At 44.0% G+C, this 20,234-nt stretch overlaps 1 long non-coding RNA gene across 1 annotated transcript; it reads right to left on the bottom strand.

Moving 5' to 3' along the window:
- Positions 1-1,118: 1,118 nt before the first annotated feature.
- On the bottom strand, positions 1,119-19,696 carry LOC137327752 (uncharacterized). Its single transcript, XR_010964540.1, has 3 exons — positions 19,609-19,696; positions 4,474-4,544; positions 1,119-2,666 (listed from the first exon to the last, which is right to left on the bottom strand). It is a non-coding gene; the product is annotated as an uncharacterized lncRNA (long non-coding RNA).
- Between the last annotated feature and the right edge of the window lie 538 nt (positions 19,697-20,234).

The raw sequence follows: 20,234 nt of genomic DNA, 5'->3' as shown, positions 1-20,234 counted from the left end.
AGATGTACATCTGAGGGGGTCCGCAAGGTAGGTAAGTGTGTCCTCACACCGGGGTTGCGGTTCCAGGTCGGTGAATTTTCTTGTTAGGAGGAGGAGGGTGGTGGAGGCCAACCTTTGTCCAATGTGACGGAGTGGCCACCTGTCGAATGCACCTTTGCAGCTGCCACAGGCTGCTGGCTGCAACACCTCCGTTTGAACTGGGAGTGTTTCCCCCAGTATGGGAAACAGTCTCAGTTCAGTGTAAAATCCCACCCTTCCTCATAAAACAGCTCAATCAGGTCTGTAAACGACCTGAACAAGCAAGATAAATACTTTCAAGTGGCATCCTGCTGGCTTTAATTGCCTGCGGGATTCCCACCTGCGGGGGCTGCGCGCGCACTCCGGCGCGTCAGTGGGGAACGTGGAAGTGGGCGGGTTGGAGCCGGGCTCTGGACCCGCTCCGGGATTCCCCGATTTTCAGAGCCCCCCCGCCCTTAACTCAGTTGTCTATGATTTTATAATCCAGATTCCAAATGTATTCCATACACTGGGTAGTGAACCAGTTAGCCCTGGGGGATGGACAATGGGGAGAAAGAAAGGGAACACTTCAGTAGTTTAAAGTACATTTTGGATAGGCCTCCAAATAACCAGTCCAGGTCTGGAACATTAATCAGCCAACGTGATAACAAGACAAGATATCTAGGCCCTGAAATTTCTCCATGGGCTACTCATGAAGAAATACTTAAGACGTTCGTATGAAATTCCTTTCTCCACTAATTTGAAAGAGGCGTTATAATTGAACGGTTAATGCCCGCACTAAGGTAGCAGAAGAAAAACGTACTTAAGCATTCACATATTATCATACGGTGTAATTTCAGGACCCTGGAGGATAAACAAATTCCCTAAAAACTAAAAATTCTCAGCTGGCCAATCAGTCTCTGAAAGAGGATAGGTTACCAATTTGATGTGACCTGTAGGATAATAGGTTGGGTTCTAGGTTTACATCCGAGGTATTTCTACGTGATAATGAATTTAGTACTTGAGTTGCTCTGCTGACTCAGTTCCAAGGACCCATTTGCTTACCCAAAGATATCAAGGAATGAACAGGGCACTGCTTGATGTAGAACAAAATACTGCTTTATTGCACTGTTTATACAAAGTCAAGGATAAGACAGTTCTCAGTTTAGTCCTCACAAACAATAATTTGGATACTGAATTACAACAACATAACTGTGTACAATTTAACATAACACAACTCAGTTCAGAATCACAGTATCACAGCCTGGGTTGGTTGGATTCAGCTTAATGTAATCCTCAAAACTGATATATTAAGTGTTTAATCATTAAAAGTTAGTCTGTTTCAACTTATATAGCAAAGTAACAGGTTGTAATCATGCTCTTCATATTACAGATTTTATAAATTAGTGCTCTTGAGACACAGCTTTGCATGACGGGAACACATTCGAAATTATTAATTGGCATCGTGACGCAATAGTACCAATTCTTAAACTAAAATGATATTTATTTTCTTTAAATCACCAAAATAATAAATAGATAATTTATTAATAGATTATCAAGAAAAGATATGGGTGCTTGAAAGCCTGCACATCTACAATCTCACTGCCACACCTCAGTAGTTAGATCATAACCTGCCAGGGTTCACCTTGAACATTCACGCATTTTCTGTGCTGGAGCAGTGACAGATGAGATCATCTCGCTATTGTGTTTGTCACTCCAGTTAACATGGAGACAGCTTGGAGGTTGTTACACCTGACTGGAATTCATTCTGAGTAGAGGCATCTAAACAAATCTTTTTAAAATAATATCCTTGTAAGGAATGAGATGGATGTTGCAAGAAGCTCTTTTAAAGTGGGGAGGTCTATTGATAGTGCAACTTAACTCTGTACTTGTGAAAATGTTGGGGGACAAATGAGTGATCTGGACTCACTTCCTCCCCTAAAGCTGAACATTTTTGGATTTTAAACCTAGGTTTTGCTCCCACAATGGATCTATTGGTAAAGGCAATGAATAGCTACAGCACACAGGTAAGAAGGCCCCAGGCTCAGTTCCTAGTCTGTTGAGGAGCAACAAATGGCCTCAGGAGGGACCTATAGAAAGGGGGTAATCTACTAGGGTTTCTGATTCTCATTATTATCCAGTAACCACTGCTGGAAAGTGTGAATGTGGTGTGAGGACAGCTTGTCCTTGGCTGTAATACCCGTCCACTTTGGTCCAAAATAATGCCAGCACTTTTTTTTAATACACTCACAAATGCAGCATGGCCTGTTGGGTGAGAGCTTGGTGGGCATTTTGTACATTGGAACTGAACACTCACTCAGAATCAACACCCTCAGGAGGGGAACAAAAAAAAACTAGATGCGAAAATGTCTTCCTTTCTAGTTAAAGGAGTAAAACACGTTATATAATCTGTCCATATGTCCTAAAATAAATCCTTGCACTTTAGATTTGTTTACATTCATGTCTGCACAATTTCCAAATTTTATGTTTTATTCATAGCTAGAAATTAAACTATAAACATTTTGATGGCAATAGTTATCCAAAGTAATCATAAAAGTCCTCAATGTCCGGATCATCCCTCTTGCTCCGACCAGCTTTCAGTAGGAACAATGATGGTGCTTTCTTAGTGTGCCTGCTTAATTTGGGAATCATTGGTTTTATGCCATACTCTGAAAAGACAAGCAAAGGGTCTTTAATATTGTTTCACAGACTAGGATGTTGTGCTTCTTTTCAATGGTCACATTGACATAGATTCCTGGGATTATCCACATGGATTGCAAACCCAATGTTGTTCTTGCCATATTAGGACACTTCATAGTTCAACACATGTTCAGCTGGACTGTTCCAACACTGTCACAGTGAAAGTGGTCAGCAAGCAACTGATTTGCTCGAAGAGCTTCCAAAGGCATCTTGCATTAGGCTAGAGAAGATTATCCTTCACAAAATAAAAAGGATTTTGCAGTCTGGCAATATTTCCAGAAGAGCACAATTGAAAACTGTAAGACAGTGTAAAATGGTTTTGTCCCATTCGGTTAAAGATATTGGGGAAGAAAGAAGCAAAATGGCCCTCTGTGGGAATGTGGTACCATGTGATACCATGTGAAGGCACAAGCCATTTCAAACTGTATCAAGAAAGTACAAAACTATACCATCCCTATTTCATTAAATATATATGCAATACAAACTCTCAAATGAAAGTGAGGAAGTGAAAGCCTTCTCATTAACCTTGTAGGGACTGTAGGAGTAGAGTGTTCTAAGGACATGGTAAAGTAATATGAGTCTTGCACATTCCTATTTTTCAAAACATATTATTAAGTCAGCCATACTTTTCTATCTATGGTGAGTGAGTTATGCACTTTCTTTTTCTGCCAACTTTCTTTGCTCCCCGATTGATTCTCTAGTCATGGCCTCACCATATCCTACCTCTACCCACTTCTACATCCCAGCACATGCCCTTCAATCCTCGAACTCCAACCTCCTGTTCATTCCCCTCCACCATCACACTCTCCTCCAGTATCAATGGCACAGCCTTCAGCTATCTCGGCCTTACTCTCCAGTACAACCCCCCACCATCAAGTCCCTCCACTTTGCTATTTCTCTCCCCATCTTTAAAAAGTCTTCTCAAAATCCATCTTTTCAACTGTGTCAAGTCCCCTAACTTTCTTGTTACTGATGCAGGTGTATTTCTCCTGTAGCAGTGTTTACTTTGTTAAAAGTACTAGATATTGAATAGTGATCAGCAGCATGGTTCCTGGATGATGTGCCTCTCCCTAATCATAGAGCAGTAGTAACTTTCAAAAGGGAATTGGATAAATACTTGAAGGGAAAAAATTTACAGGACTATGGGGAAAGAGCAGGGGAATGGGATTAATTGAATAGCTCTGACAAAGAGCCGGCACAGGCACAATGGGCCAAAAGGTCTCCTCCTGAGCTGTAACTACTATGATACCATGATCTACCAGCACCACAGCAGAGATGAGTTAACTCAGCACAAACTTGTGATCTTCCTGGTCTGTATGACTTACTACTTTAACGAGCTGAGCTATTAGTGAAACACTCACTTATGCACTCTGCTAGTGGTTTATTGATCAGATTTTAATCTCCTTGTGGAATCTTTTTGTACATTAGCATGGTAAGGCACCATCTGACGGTGCAACTCAACTGATTGCAAATATTTGTACTGATAGGGGATGGAACCATTTCGAAGAAGAGCAGGGGAGTTGTTCCCAGGGTCCTGGTCAATATTAATCCCTCAACCAATATCACTAAAACGGATTATCTGGTCATTATCACATTGTTGTTTGTGGGACCTTGCTGTGCGCAAATTGGCTGCCGCATTTCCTACATTACAACAGTAACTACACCTCAAAAGTACTTCATTGGCTGCAAAGCACTTTGGGATGTCCTGAGGTTGTGAAAGGTGCTAAATAAATGCAAGTCTTTATCAAAAATAAAACAAGCAAAAATTAACTTTACCATCTAAATATCCAAAGTGCTCTCTTGGGCCATCCAATCTTATTACATTCTCATGGCTTTCTTTCTTCACACTGATAATGAAATGAGAAATAAACAGCACATAAATTAGACTGTCTCCACACCACTCCTTTCAGCTTTACTGTTTGTTAAATAAACATTAGAAATAAATGTTTCCTACCTATGCTGATGACCTACCGTTTCAGAGTAAGCATTGCACCCAAATCAAAAAGAACACTCAAAAATAAGAGGCAGTTAACACAAAGCCTCCTTAAACATTTGTGCTTTTTACCAATTGGAGTGCTCATTACTCCTTTAAAAGAAGCATGGAATCAAAATATGTATAAGAATGAAATAATAAAATCATTTAATCACAGCATTTCACCTGCAATATAATACCAACTTATATAAAATATAGCCCTGCCCAGCAGAGTGACATTCAAACTTTAAACACACACGTTTGAAAATCTCGTTGCCAAAACATAATTGTATGTACAGTTATGATGTCACTAATTGTGACGCAAGAACATTCTTTATTTTTACAAAGGATTGATTATTAAGGGTTGTTATTTTTAATTGAACCATGCAAAAATACACACACTGATGTATTAGTGTTTAGAAAAAATAATATAAAGGTCATCTTTGTGTTGCTGTGGTCAAGTGAGGACTTGTATTCAAAAGTAACCCTTTAAGTCCTATTGCAGTTATGAAGTCCTTTTTGTGGTGTTATGGTATTCTTGCTTCAGAAGACTGAAGAAAGCTTGGCTATTGTGGAAAAAAATGTCACTTTAATGTAGGTCTCAAATATAATGCGTTTGTGTTTATAAAATCTTGCGGCACAGGAGGCCGCCATTCGGCCCATCGTGCCTGTGCCAGCTCTTTGAAAAAGCTATCCAAATAGTCCCACTACCCTGCTCTTTCCCCAAAGCCCTGCAATTTTCTCCCTTTAAGTATTTATCCAATTCCCTTTTGAAAGTTATTATTGAATCTGCTTCTACAACCTTTCAGGCAGTGCATTCCAGATCATCATAACTCACTGTGTAAAAAGGTTTCTCCTCATCTCCCCTCTGGCTCTTTTGCTAATTACTTTAAATCTGTGTACTCTGGTTACCAGGACTCCTCAGCCAGTGGAAACAGTTTCTCCTGATTTACGATATCAAAACCCTTCATGATTTTGAACACCTCTATTAAATCTCCCCTTAACATTCTCTGCTGTAAGAAGAACAACCCCAGCTTCTCCAGTCTCTCCACATAACTGAAGTCCCTCATCCCTGGGACCATTCCAGTAAATCTCCTCTGCATTAAATTTTCTGCTTTTATGTTATTTAGAACCATTACTTATGTGATGGTTATGTTTAGTCAACAGTCAGTTTAAAACAATCAGTGTGCTGAAAACGCAGAACACTTGCTCAGAAGGAGCAGTGAGTTACTGCCAACAAATCATTAAGTTCACAGCACCCATCTCCCAGATTATAGAGGAGTCACAGATAAGCAACGCTTTGCTCGAGATAATGTTTTCTTTCTACCAACAACAACTTACATTTATATAGCCTCTTTAACGCAGTAAAATGTCCCAAGGCGCTTCGCAGGAGCGTTATCAAACAAAATTTGACACCTTGCCGCATAAGGAGATAGTAGGACAGGTGACGGACAAAGAGAGAGGTTTTAAGGAGCATCTTAGGAACAGCAGTAGGCCATTCGGCCCCTCATGCCTGCTCCGCCATTTGATAAGATCATGGCTGATCTGTGATCTAACTCCATATACCGGCCTTTGGCCCATATCCCTTTATACCTTTGGTTGCCAAAAAGCTATCTATTTCAGATTTAAATTTAGCAATTGAGCGAGTATCAATTGCCGTTTGCGGAAGAGAGTTCCAAACTTCTACCACCCTTTGTGTGTAGAAATGTTTTCTAATCTCACTCCTGAAAGGTCTGGCTCTAATTTTTAGACTGTGCCCCCTACTCCTAGAATCCGCAACCAGCGGAAATAGTTTCTCTCTATCCACCCTATCTGTTCCCCTTAATATCTTATAAACTTCGATCAGATCACCCCTTAACCTTCTAAACTCTAGAGAATACAACCCCAATTTGTGTAACCTCTCCTCATAACTTAACCCTTGAAGTCCAAGTATCATTCTAGTAAACCTACGCTGCACTCCCTCCAAGGCCAATATGTCCTTCCAAAGGTGCGGTGCCCAGAACTGCTCATAGTACTCCAGGTGCGGTCCAACCAGGGTTTTGTACAGCTGCAGCATAACTTCTGCCCCCTTGTACTCCAGTCCTCTAGATATAAAGGCCAGCATTCCATTAGCCTTCTTGATTATTTTCTGAACCTGTTCATGACACTTCAATGATCTCTGTACCTGAACCCCCTAAGTCCCTTTGGACATCCACTGTTTTTAACTTTTTACCATTTAGAAAGTACCCTGTTCTATCCTTTTTTGATCCAAAGTGGATGACCTCACATTTGTCTACATTGAATTCCATTTGCCACAGTTTTGCCCATTCACCTAATCTATCAATATCTCTTTGTAATTTTATGTTTTCATCTACACTGCTTACAATGCCACCAATCTTTGTGTCATTGGCAAACTTAGATATGAGACTTTCTATGACTTCATCTAAGTCGTTAATAAATATTGTGAATAATTGAGGCCCCAAGACAGATCCCTGCGGGACTCCACTAGTCACATCCTGCCAATGTGAATACTTACCCATTATCCCTACTCTCTGTCGCCTTTCGCTCAGCCAATTTCCTAACCAAGTCCGTACTTTTCCCTCGATTCCATGGGCTTCTAACTCAGCTAACAGTCTCCTATGTGGAACCTTATCAAATGCCTTCTGGAAGTCCATATAAATAACATCCATTGACATTCCACTGTCCACTACTTTGGTCACCTCTTCAAAAAATTCAATCAGGTTTGTCAGGCACGACCTACCTTTCACAAATCCATGCTGGCTCTCCCTGATTAACTGAAAATTCTCGAGGTGTTCAGTCACCCTGTCCTTAATTGTAGACTCCAGCATTTTCCCCACAACAGATGTTAGGCGAACTGGTCTATAATTCCCCGGTTTCCCTCTCTCTCCTTTCTTAAAAAGCGGAGTGACATGTGCAATTTTCCAATCTAGAGGGACAGTTCCTGAATCTAGAGAACTTTGGAAGATTATAGTTGGAGCATCCACAATGTGCTCACCTACTTCCTTTAAAACCCTGGGATGGAAACCATCTGGTCCTGGGGATTTGTCACTCTTTAGTGCTATTAGTTTCTTCATTACTGTTGCTTTACTTATGTTGATTTTATCGAGTCCCTGTCCCCGATTCAATATTAGTTTTCTTGGGATTTCTGGCATGCTATCCTCTTTTTCTACTGTAAATACTGACGCAAAGTAATTGTTCAACATGTCCGCCATTTCCCCATTGTCAATGACAATATCCCCACTTTCAGTTTTTAAGGGGCCAACACTGCTCCTGACCACCCTCTTTTTCCTAATATAACTATAAAAGTTCTTCGTATTGGTTTTGATATCCCTTGTGAGTTTCTTTTCATACTCTCTTTTTGTAGCTCTTACTGTCTGTTTTGTGGCCCTTTGTTGATCTTTGTATCTTTCCCGCTCGCCAGGATCTGTGCCATTTTTTGCCATTTTGTATGCCGTTTCCTTACGTCTTATACTGTCCCTTACCTCCTTCGTTGTCCACGGCTGTTTTTTTTGGCAAGTAGAGTTCTTGCCCCTCAGGGGTATAAACCGGTTCTGTATCTCGTTAAGTGTTTCTTTAAACATTTCCCACTGATCATCAGTCGTTTTATCCATTAACAGATTTGCCCAGTTTACTGTGGACAGTCTCTGTCTCATCCCATTGAAGTCGGCCTTACCCAAGTCTAGAATCTTAGCAGCTGATTCACTTTTTTTCCCTTTCAAACACTACCTTGAACTCGATCATGTTATGATCGCTATTGGATAGATGTTCACGCACAGTTAAGCTGTTAACTAAATCTGGTTCATTACTCATTACTAAATCTAGTATGGCTTGCCCCCTTGTTGCCTCTAGGACATACTGCTGTCGAAAACTATCCCGGACACACTCAAGAAGATATACCGTTTTGGATACTGTTGGGGGAGATGGCTCACCAGGGGAAGGTGACAGTGGCCAAGTTCATGGCACCGTGGCTGGCTCTGCTGCACAGGAGGGCAGGAAAAAGAGTGGCAGAGCTATAGTGATAGGGGACTCGATTGTAAGGGGAATAGACAGGCGTTTCTGCGGATGCAACCGAGACTCCAGGATGGTATGTTGCCTCCCTGGTGCAAGGGTCAGGGAAGTCTCGGAGCGGCTGCAGGATGTTCTGGAGGGGGAGGGTGAACAGCCAGTTGTCGTGGTGCATATAGGTACCAACGATATAGGTAAAAAACGGGATGAGGTCCTACAAGCTGAATTTAGGGAGTTAGGAGTTAAACTAAAAAGTAGGACCTCAAAGGTAGTAATCTCAGGATTGCTACCAGTGCCACGGGCTAGTCAGAGTACGAATGACAAGATAGCTAGGATGAATACGTGGCTTGAGAGATGGTGCAAGAGGGAGGGATTCAAATTCCTGGGCCATTGGAACTGGTTCTGGGGGAGGTGGGACCAGTACAAATTGGACGGTCTGCATCTGGGCAGGACTGGAACCAATGTCCTAGGGGGAGTGTTTGCTAGTGCTGTTGGGGAGGGTTTAAACTAATGTGGCAGGGGGATGGGAACCGATGCAGGAAGACAGTGGGAAGTAAAGTGGTGACAGAAACAAAAGGCAGTAAGGGAGAGTGTACAAAACATGACCAGACAGATGGTCTGAGAAAGCAGGGCAAAGACCAAGGGAAGTCTAGATTAAACTGCATTTATTTCAATGCAAGAAGTCTGATGGGTAAGGCAGATGAACTCAGGGCATGGATGGGTACATGGGACTGGGATGTTATAGCTATTACTGAAACATGGCTAAGGGAGGGGCAGGACTAGCAGTTCAATGTTCCAGGGTACAGATGCAATAGGAAAGATAGAGCAGGAGGTAAGAGAGGAGGGGGAGTTGCGTTCTTGATTAGGGAGAACATCACGGCAGTAGTGAGAGGGGATATATCAGAGGGTTCGCCCACTGAGTCTATATGGGTAGAACTGAAAAATAAGAAGGGAGAGATCACTTTGATAGGATTGTACTACAGACCCCCAAATAGTCAACGGGAAATTGAGGAGCAAATATGTAAGGAGATTACAGACAGCTGCAAGAAAAATAGGGTGGTAATAGTAGGGGACTTTAACTTTCCCAACATTGACTGGGACAGCCATAGCATTAGGGGCTTGGATGGAGAGAAATTTGTTGAGTGTATTCAGGAGGAATTTCTCATTCAGTATGTGGATGGCCCGACGAGAGAGGGGGCAAAACTTGACCTCCTCTTGGGAAATAAGGAAGGGCAGGTGACAGAAGTGTTAGTGAGGGATCACTTTGGGACCAGTGATCATAATTCCATTAGTTTTAAGATAGCTATGGAGAAGGATAGGTCTGGCCCAAAAGTTAAAATTCTAAATTGGGGAAAGGCCAATTTTGATGGTATTAGACAGGAACTTTCAGAAGTTGATTGGGAGAGTCTGTTGGCAGGCAAAGGGACGTCTGGTAAGTGGGAAGCTTTCAAAAGTGTGTTAACCAGGGTTCAGGGTAAGCACATTCCTTATAAAGTGAAGGGCAAGGCTGGTAGAAGTAGGGAACTTTGGATGACTCGGGAGATTGAGGCCCTAGTCAGAAAGAAGAAGGAGGCATATGACATGCATAGGCAGCTGGGATCAATTGGATCCCTTGGAGTGTAGAGATTGCCGGAGTGGATTTAAGAGAGAAATCAGGAGGGCAAAAAGGGGACATGAGATTGCTTTGGCAGATAAGGCAAAGGAGAATCCAAAGAGCTTCTACAAATACATAAAGGGCAAAAGAGTAACTTGGGAGAGAGTAGGGCCTCTTAAGGATCAACAAGGTCATCTATGTGCGGAACCACAAGAGATGGGTGAGATCCTAAATGAATATTTCACATCGGTATTTACGGTTGAGAAAGGCATGGCTGTTAGGGAACTTGGGGAAATAAATAGTGATGTCTTGAGGAGTGTACATATTACAGAGAGGGAGGTGCTGGAAGTCTGAACGCGCATCAAGGTAGATAAATCTCCGGGACCTGATGAAATGTATCCCAGGACGTTATGGGAGGTTAGGGAGGAAATCGCGGGTCCCCGAGCAGAGATATTTGAATCATCGACAGCTACAGGTGAGGTGCCTGATGAATGGAGGGTAGCAAATGTTGTGCCTTTGTTTAAGAAGGGCGGCAGGGAAAAGCCTGGGAATTACAGACCGGTGAGCCTGACATCTGTAGTGGGTAAGTTGTTAGGGGGTATTCTGAGAGACAGGATCTACAGGCATTTGGAGAGGCAGGGACTGATTAGGAACAGTCAGCATGGTTTTGTGAGTGGAAAATCATGTCTCACGAATTTGATTGAGTTTTTTGAAGGGGTAACCAAGAAGATAGATGAAGGCTGTGCAGTAGACGTGGTCTACATGGACTTTAGCAAAGCCTTTGACAAGGTACCGCATGGTAGGTTGTTGCATAAGGTTAAATCTCACGGGATCCAAGGTGAGGTAGCCAATTGGATACAAAATTGGATTGACGACAGAAGACAGAGGGTGGTTGTGGAGGGTTGTTTTTCAAACTGGATGCCTGTGACCAGCGGTGTGCCTCAGGGATCGGTGCTGGGTCCGCTGTTATTTGTTATTTATATTAATGATTTGGATGAGAATTTAGGAGGCATGGTTAGTAAGTTTGCAGATGACACCAAGATTGGTGGCATTGTGGACAGTGAAGAAGGTTATCTAGGATTGCAATGGGATCTTGATAAATTGGGCCAGTGGGCCGATGAATGGCAGATGGAGTTTAATTTAGATAAATGTGAGGTGATGCATTTTGGCAGATCGAATCGGGCCAGGACCTACTCCGTTAATGGTAGGGTGTTGGGGAGAGTTATAGAACAAAGAGATCTAGGAGTACAGGTTCATAGCTCCTTTAAAGTGGAGTCACAGGTGGATAGGGTGGTGAAGAAGGCATTCAGCATGCTTGGTTTCATTGGTCAGAACATTGAATACAGGAGTTGGGATGTCTTGTTGAAGTTGTACAAGACATTAGTAAGGCCACACTTGGAATACTGTGTACAGTTCTGGTCACCCTATTATAGAAAGGATATTATTAAACTAGAAAGAGTGCAGAAAAGATTTACTAGGATGCTACCGGGACTTGATGGTTTGACTTATAGGGAGAGGTTGGATAGACTGAGACTTTTTTCCCTGGAGAGTAGGAGGTTAAGGGGTGATCTTATAGAGGTCTATAAAATAATGCGGGGCATAGATAAGGTAGATAGTCAAAATCTTTTCCCGAAGGTAGGGGAGTCTATAATGAGGGGAAATAGATTTAAGGTGAGAGGGGAGAGATACAAAAGGGACCAGAGGGGCAATTTTTTCACTCAAAGGGTGGTGAGTGTCTGGAACGAGCTGCCAGAGGCAGTAGTAGAGGCGGGTACAATTTTGTCTTTTAAAAAGCATTTGGACAGTTACATGGGTAAGATGGGTATAGAGGGATATGGGCCAAGTGCAGGAAATTGGGACTAGCTTCGTGGTATAAACTGGGCGACATGGACATGTTGGGCCGAAGGGCCTGTTTCCATGTTGTAAACTTCTATGATTCTATAAGAAATTCACTACCTTTCTGACAGTTGCTAGTCTGCTTTCCCCAATCTATGTGAAGGTTAAAGTCCCCCATTAAGACCACTATGCCTTTCTTATACGCTTGTCTAATGTCTGCATTTGTACAATCTAGCACTTCAGAGCTGCTGCCTGGGGTCCTATACACAACTCCCACTATAGTCTTAGATCCTTTCCTATTTCTCAATTCAACCCATAAGGTCTCTGTTGGCTGCTTACCTCTCGTTATATCCTCCTTTAATCATTGAATTGATTTAATCTCTAATCACTAAGGCTACTCCTCCCCCTCTTCCATTTTCCCTATCTCTCCTGTGGACCTTATAACCCGGTATATTTAGTTCCCAATCCTGACCATCCTGAAGCCATGTCTCAGTAATAGCTATCATGTTATACCCTCCAGTTTGAATTTGAACCTGTAGTTCATTTAATTTATTTAATTTTAGGAGAGAGAGGTGGAGAGGTAGAGAGGCGGAGAGGTTTAGGGAGGGAATTCCAGAGCTTAGGGCCTAGGCAGCTGAAGGCACGGCCACCAATGTTGGAGCGATTAAAATCGGGGATGCGCAAGAGGCAAGAATTGGAGAAGCGCAAAGATCTCGGAGGGTTGTAGGGCTGGAGGAGGTTACAGAGATGGGGGGTGGGCCCGAGGCCATAGAAGGATTTGAAAACAAGGATGAGAATTTTTAAATCGAAGCGTTCCCAGACCTGGAGCCAATGTAGGTCAGCGAGCACAGGGGTGATTGGGGAATGGGATTTCTAAGCATAGTTCAGAAGAAAAACATAAAGGGAATAAAACACTTTAAAACCTCAGCTACTCCAATAGGCTCAAGGACCTTGATCTATTTACTTTAGAGCAGCATAGACTTCGAGGTGGCCTGATAAGAGGTCTATAAAATAATTAAAGGGCTGGATAATGTCCCTATTGATAAATTCTTCCAGTTTAACAGATTGGGGAGGACCAGGGGACATGAGTTTAAACTATAAAAGAGTAGGAATAGGCTGGATGTTAGGCAGTTCTTCTTTTCCCAGAGGGTAGTGAGTCTCTGGAATGCATTGCTGGCTGGTGTGGTGGGTTTTGACTCTCTGCTCACCTTTAAGAGACAGTTGGACCATTTCCTGACTCGAACAGAGATCACATCATATAGAAGGTAAGTGTCTTTCTTGCTAACACTTGCTCCACGTGATCTCCTGGACAGGTTTTGATTGCCTGAGGGGATCGGAGAGGAATTTTACAAGAGTATTTTTTTACCTTACTGGCCCTGGGTTTTTTCTCTTTTTTTGCCTCTCCCAGGAGATTACATGGCTGCGGAGGAGGGAGGAGGGGAGGGGAGGGGAGTGGGGGGGGGAAGGGGAAGGGGAAGGGAAGATGTGTTTAGCTATGATGGTCTGGCCATAATGGTGTGGGGTAGACTTGATGGACCAGCTGGTATTTTCCTGCCTGTCAATTTCATATGTTCATAAGTGTCAGCCGTGGCTCATTGGATAAAACACTTTCACCTCTGGGTCAGTAGGTTGTGAGTCCAGGCCCCACTCCAGAGACTTGTACACATAATCTGGGCTGGGAGCGCTGCACTGTGGGAGGTGCCTTCATTCAGATGAGATGTTAAACCGAGGCCCTATTTACCCTATCAGGTAGATGTAAAAGATCCCATGGTACTATTTAAAGATAAGCAGGGTAGTTGTATCCCAGCCAAGATTTATCCCTCAACCAACATCATTAAAACAGATGATCTGGTCATTATCACATTGCTGTTTGTGGGACCTTGCTGTGGGCAAATTGGCTGCTGGGTTTTCTACATTACAACAGTGACTACACTTCAAAAAATACTTGGCTGTGATGCACTTTGGGACATCCTAAGGTGATGAAAGGTGCGATATAAATGCCTTTGTTTTCTTTTTCTCTCTCCTTTCGCTCGCTCTTTCTTTTTCTTTCTTTCCACACTCATATTAATATAGTGAAAAGAATCTCTGTTCTCTGACTGATCTCATAATTATTTTATTTGAGATCCATCATGAAAATGAACATTTTTTAAAAATACAGCTACACTTCATAGTCCTGTTATTAGAACTAATCATCTGAGGGTGTGATGTTGCACTTTTGAGATGCAAAGTTGCTTCTTATCTCAAGGGTCCTGATAGCACAGAAATCCAGAAATGTTTATTATATGCTGTATCATTCAGGCAATTTGATATCTTAGCTTTTGTAGTGAGGTGTGTAACTCTGTGTTAGCAGTGCCAAACACCACAATAGAAGTCATAAAAGATGTGACAGAATATTTGGTTGTAGTTAATATATATTTAAAATTAAATTTGTGGAACTTCCCTGGCTTTGCTCAAAGCAAGTCAGATGGCATGCTGTTAATAACAGGAATGTTACACCATGTAATGAGTGAGTCTTTGGCTCAGTGCTAGCATTCCTGCCTGAGCCAGAAGGTGAGGGTTCAAGCTCCACTCCAGACAGGTCATAATGGATAGAGACTAGAATATCATAGAATCATATAATGGTTACAGCACAGGAGGCCATCGAGCCCATGCCAATGGTCTCTAAATACTGAGGTTGACATCCAGTGGGTTACTCGAGTCCAGATGGAGTGACCACTGCCTCGTAGTGTTCCCGTCTCTGAGGCAGAAGGGTTGGGTTCAGGCCCCACTCCGGACAGCCCCGGAGAGGAGAGACCGGAGCACCGGCTCTGAATACTGGTGGACGTCCAAGGTGGGGCTTGCGTCCGATGAGTGCGGGTGGACCCCACCCTGTGGTAAAGGTAGGTGGTTGGAGCCCACTTAGGAGAATGTGCTCTGAAGATAAAAACCGTGAGGAAACCGCCTCAGCGACTCTTCCCTAGTAAGTGGCTCAAGAATCTCTTGTGGGAGGCATGAATTAGGACGGTCAGACACTGTAACACAGCATATTATTCTGCTGCTTATGTAGTACTACATTTAAGGTGGCCTGTTCCTTTAAGGCCACAAAGTTTAATTGCTGTATTTCCTGAGGTTAATTGGTGAGACAGGTTTTCAGATTGGGAGGTGCTTGTAAATTTCCAGTTCTAGGTCAGAAGAAACCCGGACATGGACCTTTGCAGCTGCCACAGGCTGATAGCTGCAACACGTCCATTTCAACTGGGAGTGTTTCCTCCAGTACGGGAAACAGTCCCAGTTGTTTCTAAAATCCCACCCCTCCTGAAATATTCCTTTAATCAGGTCTGTTAACGACCTGAAATAGCAGAATAAATACTGTCAAGTGGCACCCCGCCAGCTTTAATTGCCTGCGGGAGTCCCACATGCGGGGGCTGCATGCGCACATCAGCGCGTCTGTGGGGAACCCGGAAGTGGGCGGGTTGGAGCTGGGCTCCCGACCCGCTCCGGGATTCCCCGGTTTTCGGAGCACCCCCGCCAGGAACGCATCCGATAGCGGGTGCTAATATCGGGCCCATTATGTCAGCAATTAACATTGAAAATGCCTGTGTAATCAGCTGTAAAGAAAATGGCCTAGGTAACACTTTAGTGCAGCCACTAAGTGGTGTTGAGGCTTCATTGTATTCTGTACCATTGTATTCTCTGACATGCGTGAGCAATGCCAAGGGGAAATCTACTCTTAGCAAATGAATATTATGAAATCAACAATGAGGAGGGGGAAAAGAAATTCAATTCTCTGCACAAATTATAGGTAGTAAATGCTCTGTGATTCTCCAAAAGGAAAACATGGTTAGCACCATCTACCTTTACCATGATCCTTTCTAGAAAAAAGAATTCCCAATCCCAACACTCCCTCATTCTAGAATGGTCAGATTTAAAGAAAAAAGTATTTTTTAAAGTTTCATTTAATTAGATTGCTCCCAGATCTGCATCATTCTGAATCAGAAGGAACTATTGCACCCTCTCCAAGGCCTTCACATCCTTCCCAAAGTGTGGTGCCCAGAATTGGACACAATACTCCAGTTGTGACCGAACCAGTGTTTTATAAAGGTTCAACATAACTTCCTTGCTTTTGTACTCTATGCCTCTATTTATAAAGCCCAGGATCTCGTATGCTTTTTTCAATTAATTATCAGAAGGTTATTAAAACCACAGAAAGGGTAGTGAGAAGATTCATTAGAATTGTACCAGAAATGAGGAAATGCTTGCCAAAATTAGGTATTTCCTACAGGCACAAAGATGTTTAAGTGGATCGAACAGAAGTTTTCAAAATTATGAAAGATTCAAGAGAGAAAAGGAGCTTGCGTTTATATAGCGTCTTACTGAACCTCATTGAGTAGCGAAGCAGGCTGAAGGGGCTGTATGTCCTTCTCCTGCTCCAATTTCTTATTGTAAACAATTTTACAACACCAAGTTATAGTCCAGCAATTTTATTTTAAATTCACAAGCTTTCGGAGATTTTCTCCTTCCTCAGGCAAATGTTTCAAGATCTCCTTGAAGCCTACGCATTTATACATATTGAACAATAAAACATGGTGTTTACAGACTGCCCCTGCAACTGCCCGTTGCCAAGGCAATCACCGTGTTCAGACAGAGAGGTGTTACCTGCAGAACCTCCGAATACACATTCAACAAAAAAACAAACAGGGAAAAAAAACAGAGAAAAAAAAACACAGAGAGAGGCAGAAACATCCGGAAGGCAGAGAGAGCCAGCAAATGACCCATTATATTAAAAACAGATAACATTTGTTCGCTGGTGGGGTAACGTGTAGCGTGACATGAACCCAAGATCCCGGTTGAGGCCGTCCTCATGGGTGCGGAACTTGGCTATCAATTTCTGCTCGACAATTTTGCGTTGTCGTGTGTCTCGAAGGCCGCCTTGGAGTACGCTTACCCGAAGGTCGGTGGATGAATGTCCATGACTGCTGAAGTGTTCCCCGACTGGGAGGGAACCCTCCTGTTTGGCGATTGTTGCGCGGTGTCCGTTCATCCGTTGTCGCAGCGTCTGCATGGTCTCGCCAATGTACCATGCTCTGGGGCATCCTTTCCTGCAACGTATGAGGTAGACAACGTTGGCTGAGTCACAGGAGTATGAACCATGCACCTGGTGGGTGGTGTCATCTCGTGTGATGGTGGTATCTGTGTCGATGATCTGGCATGTCTTGCAGAGGTTACCGTGGCAGGGTTGTGTGGCGTCGTGGACGCTGTTCTCTTGAAAGCTAGGTAGTTTGCTGCGAACGATGGTCTGTTTGAGGTTGGGTGGCTGTTTAAAGGCGAGTAGTGGAGGTGTGGGGATGGCCATAGCGAGGTGTTTGTCCTCATTGATGACATGTTGAAGGCTGCGGAGAACATGGCGTAGTTTCTCCGCTCCGGGGAAGTACTGGACGACAAAGGGTACTCTGTTGGTTGCGTCCCGTGTTAGTCTCCTGAGGAGGTCTATGCGATTTTTTGTTGTGGCCCGTCGGAACTGTCGATCGATGAGTCGAGCGTCATATCCCGTTCTTACTAGGGCGTCTTTCAGCGTCTGTAGGTGTCCATCGCGTTCCTCCTCGTCTGAGCAGACCCTGTGTATTCGCAGGGCCTGTCCATAGGGGATGGCCTCTTAGGAGGCCATCAACATTGATGACATGTTGAAGGCTGTCCATAGGGGACAGCCTTCAACATGTCATCAATGTTGATGGCCTCCTAAGAGGCCATCCCCTATGGACAGGCCCTGCGAATACACAGGGTCTGCTCAGACGAGGAGGAACGCGATGGACACCTACAGACGCTGAAAGACGCCCTAGTAAGAACGGGATATGACGCTCGACTCATCGATCGACAGTTCCGACGGGCCACAACAAAAAATCGCATAGACCTCCTCAGGAGACTAACACGGGACGCAACCAACAGAGTACCCTTTGTCGTCCAGTACTTCCCCGGAGCGGAGAAACTACGCCATGTTCTCCGCAGCCTTCAACATGTCATCAATGAGGACAAACACCTCGCTATGGCCATCCCCACACCTCCACTACTCGCCTTTAAACAGCCACCCAACCTCAAACAGACCATCGTTCGCAGCAAACTACCTAGCTTTCAAGAGAACAGCGTCCACGACGCCACACAACCCTGCCACGGTAACCTCTGCAAGACATGCCAGATCATCGACACAGATACCACCATCACACGAGATGACACCACCCACCAGGTGCATGGTTCATACTCCTGTGACTCAGCCAACGTTGTCTACCTCATACGTTGCAGGAAAGGATGCCCCAGAGCATGGTACATTGGCGAGACCATGCAGACGCTGCGACAACGGATGAACGGACACCGCGCAACAATCGCCAAACAGGAGGGTTCCCTCCCAGTCGGGGAACACTTCAGCAGTCATGGACATTCATCCACCGACCTTCGGGTAAGCGTACTCCAAGGCGGCCTTCGAGACACACGACAACGCAAAATTGTCGAGCAGAAATTGATAGCCAAGTTCCGCACCCATGAGGACGGCCTCAACCGGGATCTTGGGTTCATGTCACGCTACACGTTACCCCACCAGCGAACAAATGTTATCTGTTTTTAATATAATGGGTCATTTGCTGGCTCTCTCTGCCTTCCGGATGTTTCTGCCTCTCTCTGTGTTTTTTTTTCTCTGTTTTTTTTCCCTGTTTGTTTTTTTGTTGAATGTGTATTCGGAGGTTCTGCAGGTAACACCTCTCTGTCTGAACACGGTGATTGCCTTGGCAACGGGCAGTTGCAGGGGCAGTCTGTAAACACCATGTTTTATTGTTCAATATGTATAAATGCGTAGGCTTCAAGGAGATCTTGAAACATTTGCCTGAGGAAGGAGAAAATCTCCGAAAGCTTGTGAATTTAAAATAAAATTGCTGGACTATAACTTGGTGTTGTAAAATTGTTTACAATTGTCAACCCCAGTCCATCACCGGCATCTCCACACCAATTTCTTATGACCTTATAGCACCTTTTATGATCTCCACATCATCCCAAAGCAGTTTACAGCCGATGAAGCACTTTTGAAGTGTAGTCACTGTTGTAATGTAGGAAACGCAGCAGCCAATTTGCGCAGAGCAAGGTCCTACAAACAGCAATATAATAATGACCAGCTAATTTATTTTTTATTGATGTCAGTTGATGGATTAATATTGGTCGGGACACTGAAGAGAACTCCCCTGCTCTTCTTCGAGTAGTACCGTAGGATCTTTTACGTCGATCCGAGAGGGCAGAAGGGGCTGTGGTTTAACGTCTCATCTGAAAGACAGCACCTCCAACAGTGCAGCACTCCCTCGGGGTCAATTGAAATGATCAAGGCTAAAGCTGATCGATTTTTGTTGGGTAAGGGTATCCAGGGATATGGAACAAAGGTGGGTTAAATGGAGTTGAGGTACAGACTAGCCATGATCTAACTGAATGGTGGAACTGGTTAGAGGGACTGAATGGTCTCTTAAGCAGCCAATTCTTTATAAGAACAACGAACCTCTCTTTGCTGGGCCTTCCCTCTTCAGTCTGTTTATTTCGCTGCTGAGATTAACCGCTGGCCCGCTGTCAACACCGGCGGGCGTCCCTGAGCCGGAAACCCGCCTCCTGTCATTAAACCCCGCCCACTCCCCACCGATTGGGTGACAGGCACGCCAATCACCCCGTCATCCTAATTAACAGCAGCGTGCACCAATCATCCATTAACGTTCTCACCCTCCTCAAATGTTATTGGTCCATTGTACAGTCAATCATTGGCTAATGATCCCGCCCCCAGGGGAGTACGCGGACGTCCGGGCGCTCGAGCGTCGGCGGTTAGGGAACGTGAGTGTTGCCCAACGGTCCGGATAATACCGAAACTAAAAGGAGAAATTAGACCTCTGTTTATTGGACCTTCCATCTTCAATCTATTCATTTCGCTGCTTCAGATTTACCGCTGGCCTGCTGTCAACTAACTCTATAGGTCGCGTGCCGGACGAAAGATAAGCCGGAAACCACTCTCCTTCCATTAAACCCAGCCCTCTCCCCACCTCCCGATTGGATGAGAGGAACGCCAATCATCTGTCAACCTAAAATGCTATTGGTCCATTCTACTGTCAATCATTGATTAATGGTCTCCCGCCTCCA

This window comes from Heptranchias perlo, chromosome 12, assembly GCF_035084215.1.
Source record: "Heptranchias perlo isolate sHepPer1 chromosome 12, sHepPer1.hap1, whole genome shotgun sequence".
Lineage (NCBI taxonomy): Eukaryota > Metazoa > Chordata > Chondrichthyes > Hexanchiformes > Hexanchidae > Heptranchias > Heptranchias perlo.
The sequence above is the reverse complement of the archived record's forward strand: the minus strand, read 5'-3'. Positions and strand labels throughout refer to the sequence as shown.